The sequence below is a fragment of the Salminus brasiliensis genome, chromosome 1, assembly GCF_030463535.1.
Source record: "Salminus brasiliensis chromosome 1, fSalBra1.hap2, whole genome shotgun sequence".
Lineage (NCBI taxonomy): Eukaryota > Metazoa > Chordata > Actinopteri > Characiformes > Bryconidae > Salminus > Salminus brasiliensis.
The window spans coordinates 96,099,883-96,116,366 of NC_132878.1; the positions used below are offsets into that span (position 1 = coordinate 96,099,883).

At 43.7% G+C, this 16,484-nt stretch overlaps 1 protein-coding gene across 2 annotated transcripts in view; it reads left to right on the forward strand.

The window, feature by feature from the left end:
• Positions 1-16,484, forward strand: part of nkd2b (NKD inhibitor of WNT signaling pathway 2b) — a 42,727-nt gene that overhangs the window by 19,083 nt on the left and 7,160 nt on the right. The gene's annotated exons all lie outside the window — the stretch shown is intronic.

A 16,484-nucleotide genomic window follows, 5' to 3' on the forward strand; every position in this document is an offset into this window, starting at 1 on the left:
ATAGGTTAAACTGAATCATTTACAGTGGACACTGGATCTTTTTAGCTGATGCTGAATAATTACAGTACTTCTAAAGTAATTGATAGTTTTTTAATTAACCCAGAGGAGTTGCTTGTTTATTTCTGCACCAGTATGAGGCTAAAAGTGAGGTTGTGTTTCTGAACTAATGCAGCCCTCCCCAACCCCCTCCCCACCCTCCCCAAAAGCTTTTCCTGCCGAAACTTCATCCTCTCTCCACATTCCAGAGATCTTGGTGTCCCTCCAGAGTGGGTCTTCAGACACCCTAAACCCTAAAGCTTCCTGTCTGCACACCACACACATGCTGGAACAGAGGCGGGGGGCGGGGGGCTTTGGGATGAAGTGAACCTTCCTAGTGAATCCGTGCAGTTAGCAGAGACGCTAGGCAGAGTGGGTCCTGAGTGTCTTCTGAGGTGCCCATTAACGACGGGCCTCACACACTTTTGCTGGTAGGCGTGGCCAGTTGTGTGGGTTATTTACTAACCATGTGGATGAACGCTAACCATTAACTAATTAACATACACTATATGTCCAAATGTTTGTGGACACCCCTTCTAATGAATGCTTTCAGCTACTTTCGAGCTGCACCCATTGCTGACACAGATGTGCAAATGCACACACACAGCTTGTCTAGTCCCTGTAGAGAAGAAGTACTGCCAATAGAATAGGACTCTCTGGAGCAGATCAACATCATGACCCATGGCGCTGCTTAATGCCAGGCGTGGGCTAGAGGGGTTTAAAGCCCCCCAGCTTTGAGGAGCTGTGGAGCAGTGGAGGAACTGTGTTCTCTGGAATGATCCTATAAATGATCCAGTAACCATTATAACCATTATAAATGATCCACTAACCATTATAAATGATTCAGTATCTACTATGAATGATTCAGTAACTACTATGAATAGTGGTGAGAGAGAGTGAAAGAGAGAGAGAGAGAGAACAGTGATGTCTAGCAGCTGTCTCGCCCTTCCCCCAGCCGGCAGGACTTTACAGCAGTGTTCAGTGTCAAACTTGCAAAATCAGCATAAATAAATGAAGGAGGCTGATCTGACCGGTCTCCTGTGATCACCATCCACCTAAATCCACTGATACATCCACCTAAATCCACTGATACACCCCCCAACTCCACTGATACACCCCTAACTCCACTGATACACCCCTAACTCCACTGATACACCCACAACTCTACTGATACACCCCCAACTCCACTGATACACCCTAACTCTACTGATACACCCCTAACTCCACTGATACACCCACAACTCTACTGATACACCCCCAACTCCACTGATACACCCTAATTCTAATGCTACACCCCTAACTCTACTGATACACCCCTAATTCTAATGCTACACCCCTAACTCTACTGATACACCCCTAACTCCACTGACACACCCCTAACTCTACTGATACACCCCTAACTCCACTGATACATCCCTAATTCTACTGATACATCTCTCACTCCACTGATACACCCCTAACTCTACTGATACACCCCTAATTCTACTGATACATCTCTCACTCCACTGATACACCCCTAATTCTAATGCTACACCCCTAATTCTACTGATACACCCCTAACTTCACTGATACAGCTCTGACTCTACTGATACACCCTAACTCTACTGATACACCCTAACTCTACTGATACACCCCTAACTCTACTGATACACCCTAATTCTACTGATACACCCCTAATTCAAATGCTACACCCCTAACTCTACTGATACACTCCTAACTCCACTGATACACCCCTAACTCTACTGATACACCCCTAATTCTAATGCTACACCCCTAACTCCACTGATACACCCACAACTCCACTGATACACCCTAATTCTACTGATACACCCCTAATTCAAATGCTACACCCCTAACTCTACTGATACACCCCTAACTCTACTGATACACCCCTAACTCCACTGACACACCCCTAACTCTACTGATACACCCCTAACTCCACTGATACATCCCTAATTCTACTGATACATCTCTCACTTCACTGATACACCCCTAATTCTAATGCTACACCCCTAATTCTACTGATACACCCCTAACTTCACTGATACAGCTCTGACTCTACTGATACACCCTAACTCTACTGATACACCCCTAACTCTACTGATACACCCCTAACTCTACTGATACACCCTAATTCTACTGATACACCCCTAATTCAAATGCTACACCCCTAACTCTACTGATACACTCCTAACTCCACTGATACACCCACAACTCCACTGATAAACCCCTAATTCTACTGATACACCCCTAATTCTAATGCTACACCCCTAACTCCACTGATACACCCACAACTCCACTGATACACCCTAATTCTACTGATACACCCCTAATTCAAATGCTACACCCCTAACTCTACTGATACACTCCTAACTCCACTGATACACCCACAACTCCACTGATACACCCCTAACTCTACTGATACACCCCTAATTCTAATGCTACACCCCTAACTCCACTGATACACCCCTAACTCCACTGATACACCCTAATTCTACTGATACACCCCTAATTCTAATGCTACACCCCTAACTCTACTGATACACCCCTAACTCCACTGTTACACCCCTAACTCCACTGACACATCCCTAATTCTACTGCTACATCTCTCACTCCACTGATACACCCCTAATTCTAATGCTACACCCCTAACTCTACTGATACACCCCTAACTCCACTGATACACCCCTAACTCTACTGATACACCCTAACTCCACTGATACACTCCTAACTCCACTGATACACCCACAACTCCACTGATACACCCCTAACTCCACTGTTTGAGTGTAAACATCAGACACGAGCCTGTCCATACCTAATGTAAACCAAATGTAATTGTAATTCATTATAAAAGTATGTAGTTAATTATGCGATTACTTTTAAATAGCACAGCAAAAGCCTTCTCAACATTAAACTCCACACGTCTGCCGCAGAGCCACGAAACCCACGAGTGTTTCAGCAGCGACCCTAAATCGGCCTCTTTGCCAACTGCGGCTCCTTGACCGCACACACACACACACACACACACACACACACACATCTGGAAGTGTGCAGTGATGGAGAGAGCAGGCTGGATAACAGTGGCCCATTTGCAGCTATTCCCAATCTGTGAGGAATGTGGGGGTCTGGGCCGCCCCCTCCCCCCCTTCCCTGTCTGCGCAGAGGCCTGGAGCTTTGAAGCGGCCGCCGCTTCGACAGCTAACCACTCTCAGATGTGAGCGGGCGGCTTTACGAGCAGAATAATGGCCGTACCTACATGTGTGAGGAGGCCTGAGAGAGGGAAGCTCCGCTAACAGCGGCTGCTTGGAACGCTGTTTTTTCCTATGAAAATAAACAAACAGATCTTAAAAAGAAGATCAAACCACAAACAGGGATAAACGCTGTTCTGACAGACTGTAATACACTACAGGAAGCATAGGGGGCGCTCTATAATGCTCTGTTATGTTCATATGATTCACACTCTCATTCTGACAGACTGTAATACACTACAGGAAGCATAGGGGGCGCTCTATAATGCTCTGTTATGTTCATATGATTCACACTCTCATTCTGACAGACTGTAATACACTACAGGAAGCATAGGGGGCGCTCTATAATGCTCTATAATGTTCATATGATCCACTCGCTCATTCTGACAGACTGTAATACACTACAGTAAGCCTAGGGGGCGCTCTATAATGCTCTATAATGTTCATATGATCCACACGCTCATTCTGACAGACTGTAATACACTACAGGGAGCACAGGGGGCGCTCTATAATGCAGTATTAGCAATTTAAGATTTTAGAGAGTAATTCTTTATGCAGTTATGTAATTAATGTAAACAGCATACCACAGTTATGACCCTAGACTCCTTCAAGGGAGCTGACGGTTGCTGTAGGACACGTGGCGCTGCCCTCTGCCTCTCATTTATTTCCTTCCTCCCGAAGTGCTAACCTCTCCCTGATGTTGATATGGGAGGGGTTGATGGTATCAGGCTAAAGAATGTCATTGTATCAGCAAATCTCAGTGTTTACCCCCATCCTCACACCATGAACTCCCGCCTGCACCCCTGCTGACACCCAATTACCCCCTCCCGCCCGTGCCTGATGACTATCACCGCTGTTATCTCTCTCTCTCTCTCTCTCTCTCTCTCTCACACACACACACACACACACACACTGCTTCACACTGCTGATACAGTGCAGCTACATCAGCCTCAGGTCTCAGCCTCTGAACCTCAGTCAAATTCTCCACCGTTTGTTTAAAATAATGGATGAATCGAACCAACTAAGCTTGCGTTGCTATGACAAAAGTATTGGGACACCTGCTCATTCACTCGTTTCTTCTCAAATCAAGGCTCTTTTCAAGATCCTGCTTTTGATAGAGTAACTGTAAGTCTCTACTGTCCAGGGAGTAAGGCTTAACTCCCCTAGATTGTAGGCATTAAAGCATTGCTGTGAGGATTTGATTGCATTCAGCGACAAGAGCGTTAGTGAATTCAGGATTCTGGACGATTACCTCCGTAACTCATCTCAAAAGTATGTTTTAAGCGACTTTTTAGATGGAAAACCACTAAATTTATGATGTTCTAGATAATCTGTTATCTCAGGTTCCACTTCCATTGCAGCTACAGTCATTCCCTCTAGCACTGATGCTCGTTTACATGCATGGCAGTTAGCAGACATATCCAGAGCTGTTTACTACATACTCTACACTGTGTCCGAACGCCAGAGAAATCAAAGTGAGACATTAAAGCTCAATCACAAGCTTTAACAAACGCAGGATCAGTGTTTAGTTAACTTCTCCTTCGAGAGATGGTCTTCAGATGGCATTTGAAGATAGTAAGCAACCCCCCAGGAGAGGTTTGTTCCGCCACCTCGGCTCCAAGACATGGAAAATGCTAGATGCTTGTCTTCCATACTTCTTGAAGTATCCTGGGTCAAGCCAAGCTGTACTCGAAGCTCGAGGGGGCTGTTGGTAAAGGCCTGGTTTTACTCATTTCCATCAGATATGAAGGGTCTGGACCATTGTTGGCTATGTAGGCCAACATCAGGGCTTTAGATCTGATGTTCAGCCACAGGAATCGAGTGAAGAGAACGCAGTGACACAGCTGAACTCCAGAATCCTCTCTAACAATCATTCAGATCATCTGCCTAGGTTCACTATGGCTTTAAGTGTGAACACAGGCCTGCAATAGGTCCAGGGGTAGAGGTCAGAAGATGACCTTTAATACAAATCTCTATGTAATCAAATCCTCACAGCAATGATCCTCCTCCAAAATCTAGTAGAAAGCCTTCTTCCCTGGACAGTAGAGACAGTTACTCCTGCAAAAGCAGGATCAACTCGTTTTAATGGAAGAAAAAAAGAAGCAACAAGGAACAATGAGCAGGTGTCCAAATACTTTTGTCCATTTACTGTATTTATTGTATTATATTACGATAGGTTGCATATTCCAAATGGCAATTTGTGACTATAAGAGCTACGTCTTCAGTTCGGCCACACAGTTCTGCAACCTAACTGCATGACAATGCTAATGTCTGCTAGCCGTCCTATGGGATTTTAGTACAATGTTAGCGCGAAGCTAACAGTAATGCTTGTAGGTCTGGGGTAGAGCACTGAAACCTGCACTGAGGTCACTGATGATGTGTTAGTGTGGCTGTAGCTGTGAGGAGAGGCGACCACTGCGCTGTTCTCATGGTGTTTGATTTCCTGTAGTTTATCGCTGTTAAACATGCTGGTCCAGGCTGGGCTAGGCTGCTGGGACAGACTTGGGGTGGGGGGTTGTAAAGGGGGGGCTACACTGGTGCGGGGAAGCTTTTGATCTCTGCTTTTTGCCATGGATGAATTACACCTCAGAATTTCACAGCAAGGAACCCTGCTAAACACACACACACACACACACACACACACACACACACACACTCACACACTCACTCACACACACACAGCCGGTTTCTCAGGTCATTGGGGTGAAGATGGAGAATGTTTGCAAGGTGGAGCAAAGATTCTTTCCATTTAACAAGAATAAAAGTGCATGTTGTTGTAGCTGTCCAAATGTTTGTGGACGCCCCTTCTAATAAATGCATTCAGCTGCTTGCAGTGGCACCCATCGCTGACACAGATGTGCAAATGCACACACACAGCTTGTCTAGTCCCTGTAGAGAAGAAGTACTGCCAATAGAATACCATGCTGCCTAATGCCGGGCGTGAGCTATAGAGGGGTATAAAGCCCCCCAGCATTGAGGAGCAGTGGAGCGGGCATCCTGACCTCTTTAACACTCTTGTTGCTGAATGCAATCAAATCCTCACAGCAATGTTCCTCCAAAATCGTAGAAAGCCTTCTTCTTCCTTAGACAGTAGAGACAGTTACTCCGACAAAAGCAGAATAAGCTCTTCTTAATAGCCTTGATTTCAAAAGAAACAATAAGTAGGTGTCCCAATACTTTTGTCCATGTTATGTATAAATATTATATTCAATTATATTATATTACGTTGTGTATTACAAGTGGCGAACAGTGAGTATTAGATCTTCAGTTCAGGCTACAAAATTCGAAAACCTAACTGTATAATAAGGCTAATTTCCACTAGCCATCCTATAGGATTCTAGTAGTATGTTAGCGTGAAGCTAACAGTAATGCACTTTAATGCACGTGTGCTAATTGAACGTCACTGGACAGCTGAACATGCTTGGAGGACAATGTTTACTGCTAATTCTGTTACATCAGTTAACATCCGATGGCCACACTGGCTAGCATCATGCTAAGTGATGGGGTGAGAGCGAAGGCCATCCTACCCACCCAGAGAGAGAGGGGGGGGGGCAGTTATGCTGTTTGAGATTCACCAGAGATTGAATCGGCTCATAATAGAGCCAACGCTTAGACAGTTGCGCCACCTGGGAGCTGCGTTCATCAATTTTTTGCATCCCAAAGGTCCTAGACTATTAATGCAAACGCAATTCACTGTGTATATAATGGTAGATGTTTAGAATGCTTCATCTTTAGAATGCTTTCCACTCATCGTCTTCCTCCTGAACCCCTCCTGACTAGCTTCTGGTAGTTGTATCTCGTGTCACTGCTGTCTCAGGGTTAGGATTAGCTCTACGTTTGGCACTGGGCCGCTCACTCATTTGTATCGGCTGATGTCTGAGCTCCAGACGTCTGCGCTTCCTGTGTACAGAGCTGTATTTTTAGTCAGAACTGGGAGCCGGTCTCTGGCTGACCCAGCAATGACCCCTGTCCAGCACCAAGACCATGAGGAACTTCACAGCTTGGACTGAAGCCCTTTGCTCTTGTCGAGAAATTGCCGCAGAATCCACAGGCCTGCCAGCCAGAGAACGACACACACACACACACACACACACACACCCTACAGAATTACAGTACCACTCTTTTCATGGTCTTGAAGACTGATCTGAAGTCGTTGTGGCTTGAAATTTGTTTGACAAAAATAAATAGTGAAGTTAAAGCAGCATTATGTAACATTTTTACCTTAAAACAGCAGCTTCAGAATCACGTTGATGCTCAACTGACTGAAATTCAGACTCCTAACGTTGCTACTCTGAGCGTGGCACGCACATGCTAGCTGCGCTAGGTAACTCTGGTGAAGCCGACAGAACAGCCCTCGTGAGAAATACATACCGCTGTACAACCTGAGTCATATTAGTGTGAAATACTGTAACACCACTCTACCGTCCACATGCTTCTTTCATTCTGGATCTCTCAGCTTGTCCAGAAATGCACGTGTAAAGCATGTTCTTTAGTTGTGGCTCAAAGTGTGAATTCCAATTCCCGTCTGTAGGGGGAGAGCAAGATTTCGTGTCTTGTAATCTTGTAATATGACCCTGTTGCCTCAGTCCACATCCTACTTTAACTTTCAGTGACGATTCTGTATCTCTCAGCTTGTCCAGAAATGCTTGTGTAAAGCATGTCCTTTAGCCGTGGCTCAAAGCATGAATTCCACTTCCCATCTGTAGGGGGAGACCAGGAGCAAGAAATACCAATTCTCACAAAATACTGCTTGCAAAAAAAATAAAAAATAAATTACAGAATCAGAATCTCTTTATTTTGCCAAGTTTGTTACACATACAAGAAATTTTACTTGGACAGAGCAACACAAGTATGTCATGTAACAAACACACAGAGAGTTAACAAGTATTACACCGAGAGAGAAAAATACACTAAACAATTAATAGAATAAAGAATAATAAGTTTAAAAAGTAATAAAAGTAATAAAAGCTGTAAAAACCCACCTTTTATGTACAGATATAATTATATAAACATTTACAGAAAATTTACATCTGATATCTAATCCACAATTATAGACAAACACAATCTAACTAAACTAATAACATGTACACAGCTATACTGCTAATGTATAATAAACATCCACAGTGCAGGCTAGAAAAAGTAAGTGAAGTCTTGAAAACAGTAACCTGTTGAATCCCCTGTAGTATCACCTCCACCAAATGTTTACGGCATATGCAAATAACATTTATACAATGTTAGGGAGCCCTCCTCTGGACATGCCATGGCATCTCGATGGCATCATGGGCAAGACTCGGACTTAGCCATTCAAAAGAACACTAAATGTTTTTTTTTTAGTCAGTTGATTCACTTGTTGGCCTTGGGTCATTGTCTTGCTGCATTACCCAACATCTCTTCAGCTTGAGGTCATGAACTACTGCTCTCACTTTCTCCTGTAAAATGTTTGGATACAACTTTGAATTCATTGTTCTCTCCATGATCACAAGCAAAGCACCTGTTAATCCCACACTTCATAGCTTTCGCCAGTTATCTCTATAATACAGGAATCATAATCACTTACTTTTTCTAGCCTGCACTGTGGATGTTTATTCAGTGTGCTCGAGAAAAGGAATGAGCGCTGAAACTGTGTGTGCTATTAGTTTAGTTCGATTGTAGAATAGATCTCCATCTGTTTTTGTAGAAGACTCCCACCTTCCCACACTCTCAGGCTGCCACAGACTTCCTGAGAAAGATATAGGGCTGCAGCACTGCACTGTACGTCAGATTACTGTGCTGAAGCTAAGATACACTTTCTGTGTCCTTTAATCACACTCTCTGAAATGACCAGCTGTCAGGAGTGTTGATAGGAGGAGAGAGTGTAACTGTGCTGAGGTGGCACTGCAATTCCACCAGTCAGCAGTTTTTAGGAATACAGATAAACCCTGTCTCTGCGGAGTAAAACATGCCGTAAAAACATAGTCCTTTTTACCCATTGGAAACTCAGGATACCACAGAAACATAGAGAAAACCAGGTCGTCTCTGTAACACGGGATATCACAGTAACACTGGATACCACAGAAACACTTAATACCACAGTAACACTGGATACCACAGTAACACTGGATACCACAGTAACACTGGATACCACAGAAACACTAAATACCACAGTAACACTGGATACCACAGTAACACTGGATACCACAGTAACACTGGATACCACAGAAACACTAAATACCACAGTAACACTGGATACCACAGTAACACTAAATACCACAGTAACACTGGATACCACAGAAACACTAAATACCACAGTAACACTGGATACCACAGTAACACTGGATACCATAGAAACACTAAATACCACAGTAACACTGGATACCACAGTAACACTGGATACCACAGAAACACTAAATACCACAGTAACACTGGATACCACAGAAACACTAAATACCACAGTAACACTGGATACCACAGAAACACTAAATACCACAGTAACACTGGATACCACAGTAACACTGGATACCACAGAAACACTAAATACCACAGTAACACTGGATACCACAGAAACACTAAATACCACAGAAACACTAAATACCACAGTAACACTGGATACCACAGTAACACTGGATACCATAGAAACACTAAATACCACAGAAACACTAAATACCACAGTAACACTGGATACCACAGAAACACTAAATACCACAGAAACACTAAATACCACAGTAACACTGGATACCACAGTAACACTGGATACCATAAAACACTAAATACCACAGTAACACTAAATACCACAGTAACACTGGATACCACAGAAACACTAAATACCACAGAAACACAATACCATAGTAACACTGGATACCACAGAAACACTAAATACCACAGAAACACAATACCACAGTAACACTGGATACCACAGTAACACTGGATACCATAGAAACGCTAAATACCACAGTAACACTGGATACCATAAAAACACTAAATACCACAGTAACACTAAATACCACAGTAACACTGGATACCACAGAAACACTAAATACCACAGTAACACTGGATACCACAGAAACACTAAATGCCACAGAAACACAATACCACAGTAACACTGGATACCACAGAAACACTAAATACCACAGAAACACAATACCACAGTAACACTGGATACCACAGTAACACTGGATACCATAGAAACACTGGATACCACAGTAACACTGGATACCATAAAAACACTAAATACCACAGTAACACTAAATATCACAGTAACATGAAATACCACAGTAACACTGGATACCACAGTAACACTGGATACCACAGTAACACTAAATAGCACAGAAACACCAAATATCATGGAAACAGCAAATATCATGGAAACAGCAAATAACAGTAACACTAAGACCACGGTGACACTAAATACCACAGTAATACCAAATACCACAGTGACACTGGATACCACAAAAACACTAAATACCACAGAAACAATAAATACCACAGAAACACTAAATACCACAGTAACACTGGATACCACAGTAACACCAAATACCACAGTGACACTGGATACCACAGAAACACTAAATACCACAGAAACACTAAATACCACAGTAACACCAAATACCACAGTGACACTGGATACCACAGTAACACCAAATACCACAGTGACACTGGATACCACAGTGACACTGGATACCACAGTGACACTGGATACCACAGAAACACTAAATACCATAGAAACGCTGGATACCACAGTAACACTGGATACCATAGAAACACTAAATACCACAGTAACACTGGATACCATAGAAACACTAAATACCACAGAAACACTCAATACCATAGTAACACTGGATACCACAGTAACACTGGATACCATAGAAACACTAAATACCACAGAAACACTCAATACCATAGTAACACTGGATACCACAGTAACACTGGATACCATAGAAACACTAAATACCACAGAAACACTCAATACCATAGTAACACTGGATACCATTGAAGCATTAAAGGGGTCATAGACAGAACTTTATCTTGGCAGGACATGAAGCAGTGGGGAAAGAGGTTCTTTGGAGCTGGTGTAACAGCTGTGGAGGGGCTGGGGCGGATCAGCCTTTTGAAGCTCCGGCGTCTAAATCACAGGGCCTCATCTGCTCTCAGTCAGATTCAGCCTGTTGGAGGTTGCACACATACACACACACACACAGCTGACCATCATAAATACACTGACCAGTGCTCATCACAGACAGCGCTGCTTTCTAAACACTGGAGTTTTCTGACACTGGTCTGTCAGATATTGAAAGACAGTACAATACAGAGAGATGTACTGGGACACTTGCTCATTTGTTGTATGCAATCAAATCCTCAGAGCAATGTAGAAAGCTTCTTCTTCTCTGGACAGTAGAGATAGTTACTCTAACAAAAGCAGGATCAGCTCTTTGTAACACCCTTCATTTCAGAAGAAACAATGAATCAGCAGGTGTCCCAATACTTTTGTCAATACAGTGTAATCTGTGCTGCATTTTGCAGTAGTTGTAGTTTGGACGTTGCTGTGTACGGTAGAAGTTGCAGACCTTCTGAAGTTTCAAAGTTTATTAGCTAGTCCTCTCTATTTAGCTTTCTTTGAACATTAGCCCATGTTAGCTCGACTGACTAGCAAGCTAACAGACAGTGCAATTAAAGAAAATAGTAAAAGGATGCAGCAGCTAACTGGCTAAAATTAGCTAGCCAGCCAGCTACCTGCATCCTCAGATTAGAAGGTGTAAGAAACTGGGACTACTAGTAGAAAGTATCCACAACTCTTTTTAATACCCTTGATTTCAGAAGAAATGATAAATGAACAGGTGTCCCAATACTTTTGTCCAAATAGTGTACCTAAATCTGCCTTTTAGGCGTAGATTGATGGCTCTGATAAGTGAGCTACTGGGCGCAGGTTATGTTTTGGCTTATTAACACCCATTACAGGGCTCATTCCTCCCCATCAGTCTCTTCACGTTGTTCAAAAACATGAAATTTAGCAAAATTGCTGAACTTTTTTCCCCGTCTCCTCTAAAACCTCCTCCTCCTCCATCTTCTCTTTAGTGTGTTAGAAAAACACATCTGGTTTTGAGCTGGAGCCAAGTTTCCTGTGGATTGAGACGTTCTTTTTTTGTTTCTGGACGGCTCCCCGGCCTCTCCTGTTACAGGGCGCTGGATGGCGGGGGATTTGTTTACCGAATTATTTTCTTTTCATCAGGCTGCTGACCCCTGGGCCGCCAGCAAGGGGTCCCACCTTCTCCACCAAAAACCTTCCACAGTTCGCAGTCCTGCTCAGCCCTGCCTTGTAGCCCAGCCTCGACACAAAAGCTTGGGTTTAGTGATTTAGTGAGTCTTTTTAGGGCTAGGCTAACTGTTAGGCTGTTCATTTCTGAACACTGTTTTCATTTCATTTGATAGACAGAATTTCTTTATTCTGCTAGTTACTGAGATGGCTAACAAAGCTAGCACTGTCTCCTGTTTTGTTGACATTAGCTGTGAGCTAGCTAGCTAAGTTAACTGCTAAATATGACCAAGACTGACCATGAGGGTTGACCAGCAAGACCAACTTGGTTGACCAGCATGACCAGTAAGACCACGCTGGTCAACCAGCGCGACCAACATGACCAACTTGGTTGACCAGCATGACCAGCAAGACTAAGCTGGTTGACTAGCATGACCAACTGGTTTGACCAGGAAGACCATGCTGGTTGAGCAGCATAACACCAAGCTTGTTGACCAACATGTCCACACTAGTCAACACGCATGACCAGCATGACTAGCAAGACCAAGCTGGTCAACCAGCATGACAGACTTGGTTGACCAGCATGTCCAACACGACTAAGCTGGTTGACTAAGCAGCAAGACCAAGCCAGTCGACCAGCATTGTTGGCCAGCATGACCAGCAAGACTAAGCTGATAGACCAGCAAGACACCAAGCTTGTCGACCAACATGTCCTCACTGGTCAACCAGCATGACCAGTATGACTAGCAAGACCAAGCTGGTTGACCAGCATGACTAGCAAGACCAAGCTGGTTGACCAGCATGAATTGCAGGACCAAGCTGTTTGACCAGCATTGTTGGCCAGCATGACCAGTAAGACCAAGCTGATAGACCAGCATGACCAACTGGGTTGACCAGCATTACCAGCAAGACCAAGCTGATAGACCAGCATGACCAACTGGGTTGACCAGCATTACCAACTGGGTTGACCAGCATGACCAGCAAGACCAAGCTGGTTGACCAGGGAATGAACTGATGAGTAGGCTCCACACGGGTCTAGCGCAGGGTCAGTCAACCTCGCGAGTGACCTTTACTGTACTTTCTTGTCCATGATGTTCTGACTGAAATCGGTGGGTTGAAATCTCGCTTCTGACAAGGCGGTAGCATGAGCTAGCATTTTGTTAACATTAGCTGCTAGGTAATTAGCTTGCTAACTTGCTGTAGGTTGCTGCATGCTGCATGGTTGCTGTATTATCTACTCAAATAAGTCTTTTTTTGGTCACATGGTTTGGTATCTGCATTTGGATTGGCTGATTCACACTAGAAGTGAGGAGAATCACCCTCCAGTTACAGTTTAGCACCTCAGAGTGAGGCTTGGTTCATGAACGATTGACCCTGGAAAGCTGGCCTGAACACCAGCGATCAGGGGAAGTGCTACAGGCCGCTGCGAGTTCCCTGCCTTCCCTATTTAAAAGGGGGGAAATGTCCTGTGACTCTGCTCTTGATTTACCCGCCCTGCCGAACGGCTCCAGACCCCATCGTGTTGCTCAACAGCGTCTCGCATATGGATGTGTTTGAGCTCTGGTTCTGCAGCGAAGCTCTGAAGTTTTTGCCCTGCGGAAGCGAGAGGGACGGCAGTAAACACGGAAAGGGCTTCCTGTGAGCTGCGGAAATGTTGCAAAACATCACATAGAGATATCAAAAACATGCGTACAGACTGGTCAGAGGTGTGTGTGTGCTTGTGTGTGCATTTGAGCATCATAGAGCGCCCCCTACGCTTCCTGTAGTGTATTACAGTCTGTCAGAATGAGTGTGTGGATCATATGAACATTATAGAGCATTATAGAGCACCCCCTACGCTTCCTGTAGTGTATTACAGTCTGTCAGAATGAGAGTGTGGATTATATGAACATTATAGAGCATTATAGAGCGCCCCCTACGCTTCCTGTAGTGTATTACAGTCTGTCAGAATGAGAGTGTGGATCATATGAACATTATAGAGCATTATAGAGCACCCCCTACGCTTCCTGTAGTGTATTACAGTCTGTCAGAATGAGAGTGTGGATTATATGAACATTATAGAGCATTATAGAGCGCCCCCTACGCTTCCTGTAGTGTATTACAGTCTGTCAGAATGAGCGTGTGGATCATATGAACATTATAGAGCATTATAGAGCACCCCCTACGCTTCCTGTAGTGTATTACAGTCTGTCAGAATGAGAGTGTGGATTATATGAACATTATAGAGCATTATAGAGCGCCCCCTACGCTTCCTGTAGTGTATTACAGTCTGTCAGAATGAGAGTGTGGATCATATGAACATTATAGAGCATTATAGAGCGCCCCCTACGCTTCCTGTAGTGTATTACAGTCTGTCAGAATGAGAGTGTGGATTATATGAACATTATAGAGCATTATAGAGCGCCCCCTACGCTTCCTGTAGTGTATTACAGTCTGTCAGAATGAGAGTGTGGATCATATGAACATTATAGAGCATTATAGAGCACCCCCTACGCTTCCTGTAGTGTATTACAGTCTGTCAGAATGAGCGTGTGGATCATATGAACATTATAGAGCATTATAGAGCGCCCCCTACGCTTCCTGTAGTGTATTACAGTCTGTCAGAATGAGCGTGTGGATCATATGAACATTATAGAGCATTATAGAGCGCCCCTACACTCCCTGTAGTGTATTACAGTCTGTCAGAATGAGCGTGTGGATCATATGAACATTATAGAGCATTATAGAGCGCCCCCTACGCTTCCTGTAGTGTATTACAGCCTGTCAGAATGAGCGAGTGGATCATATGAACATTTTAGAGCATTATAGAGCGTCCCTACGCTTCCTGTAGTGTATTACAGTCTGTCAGAATGAGCGTGTGGATCATATGAACATTATAGAGCATTATAGAGCACCCCCTACGCTTCCTGTAGTGTATTACAGTCTGTCAGAATGAGCGTGTGAATCATATGAACATTATAGAGCATTATAGAGCGCCCCCTACGCTTCCTGTAGTGTATTACAGTCTGTCAGAATGAGTGTGTGGATCATATGAACATTATAGAGCATTATAGAGCACCCCCTACACTTCCTGTAGTGTATTACAGTCTGTCAGAATGAGTGAGTGGATCATATGAGCATTATAGAGCATTATAGAGCGCCCCCTACGCTTCCTGTAGTGTATTACAGTCTGTCAGAATGAGCGAGTGGATCATATGAGCATTATAGAGCATTATAGAGCGCCCCTACGCTCCCTGTAGTGTATTACAGTCTGTCAGAATGAGCGAGTGGATCATATGAGCATTATAGAGCATTATAGAGCGCCCCCTACGCTTCCTGTAGTGTATTACAGTCTGTCAGAATGAGCGAGTGGATCATATGAGCATTATAGAGCATTATAGAGCGCCCCCTACGCTTCCTGTAGTGTATTACAGTCTGTCAGAATGAGAGTGTGGATCATATAAGCATTATAGAGCATTATAGAGTGTGTGTGTTTGAAGCAAATGCTCTATTTCTTCTGCTTTCCTACAGTTTTGAAGGGAGTTCGTACTGTTAATCACTTCCAGCCCACTGCAGAAAATTCTCCTGCAACCAATTTAACATCCACAATACACACTCACTCAGAAACACACACACACACACACACACTCACTCAGAAACACACACACACACACACACACTCAGAAACACACACTCTGGAAGCTGAATCCCTCTTTGAAAGGATATCCTTTGCTTTAACAAGTGACTCCCTTGAACGAGGAGCTTCTGACTGAACTCATGCTCAGTTATTAATCATAAGACAGGTATTCATCTGCAGACCTGTAAAAGTAATTGATTAAATAGCCGTTAAGTATGTAATTACATAATTACATTTAAGTACTGTAGCAAAACAGCAGTATTACGGATGGAAGTCTAAGGATTAACCCCTTAAACACTAGACTTATTGTTCAGTTATTATTCTTTAAATGTACTGTGTCCAAATGTTTGTGGACACC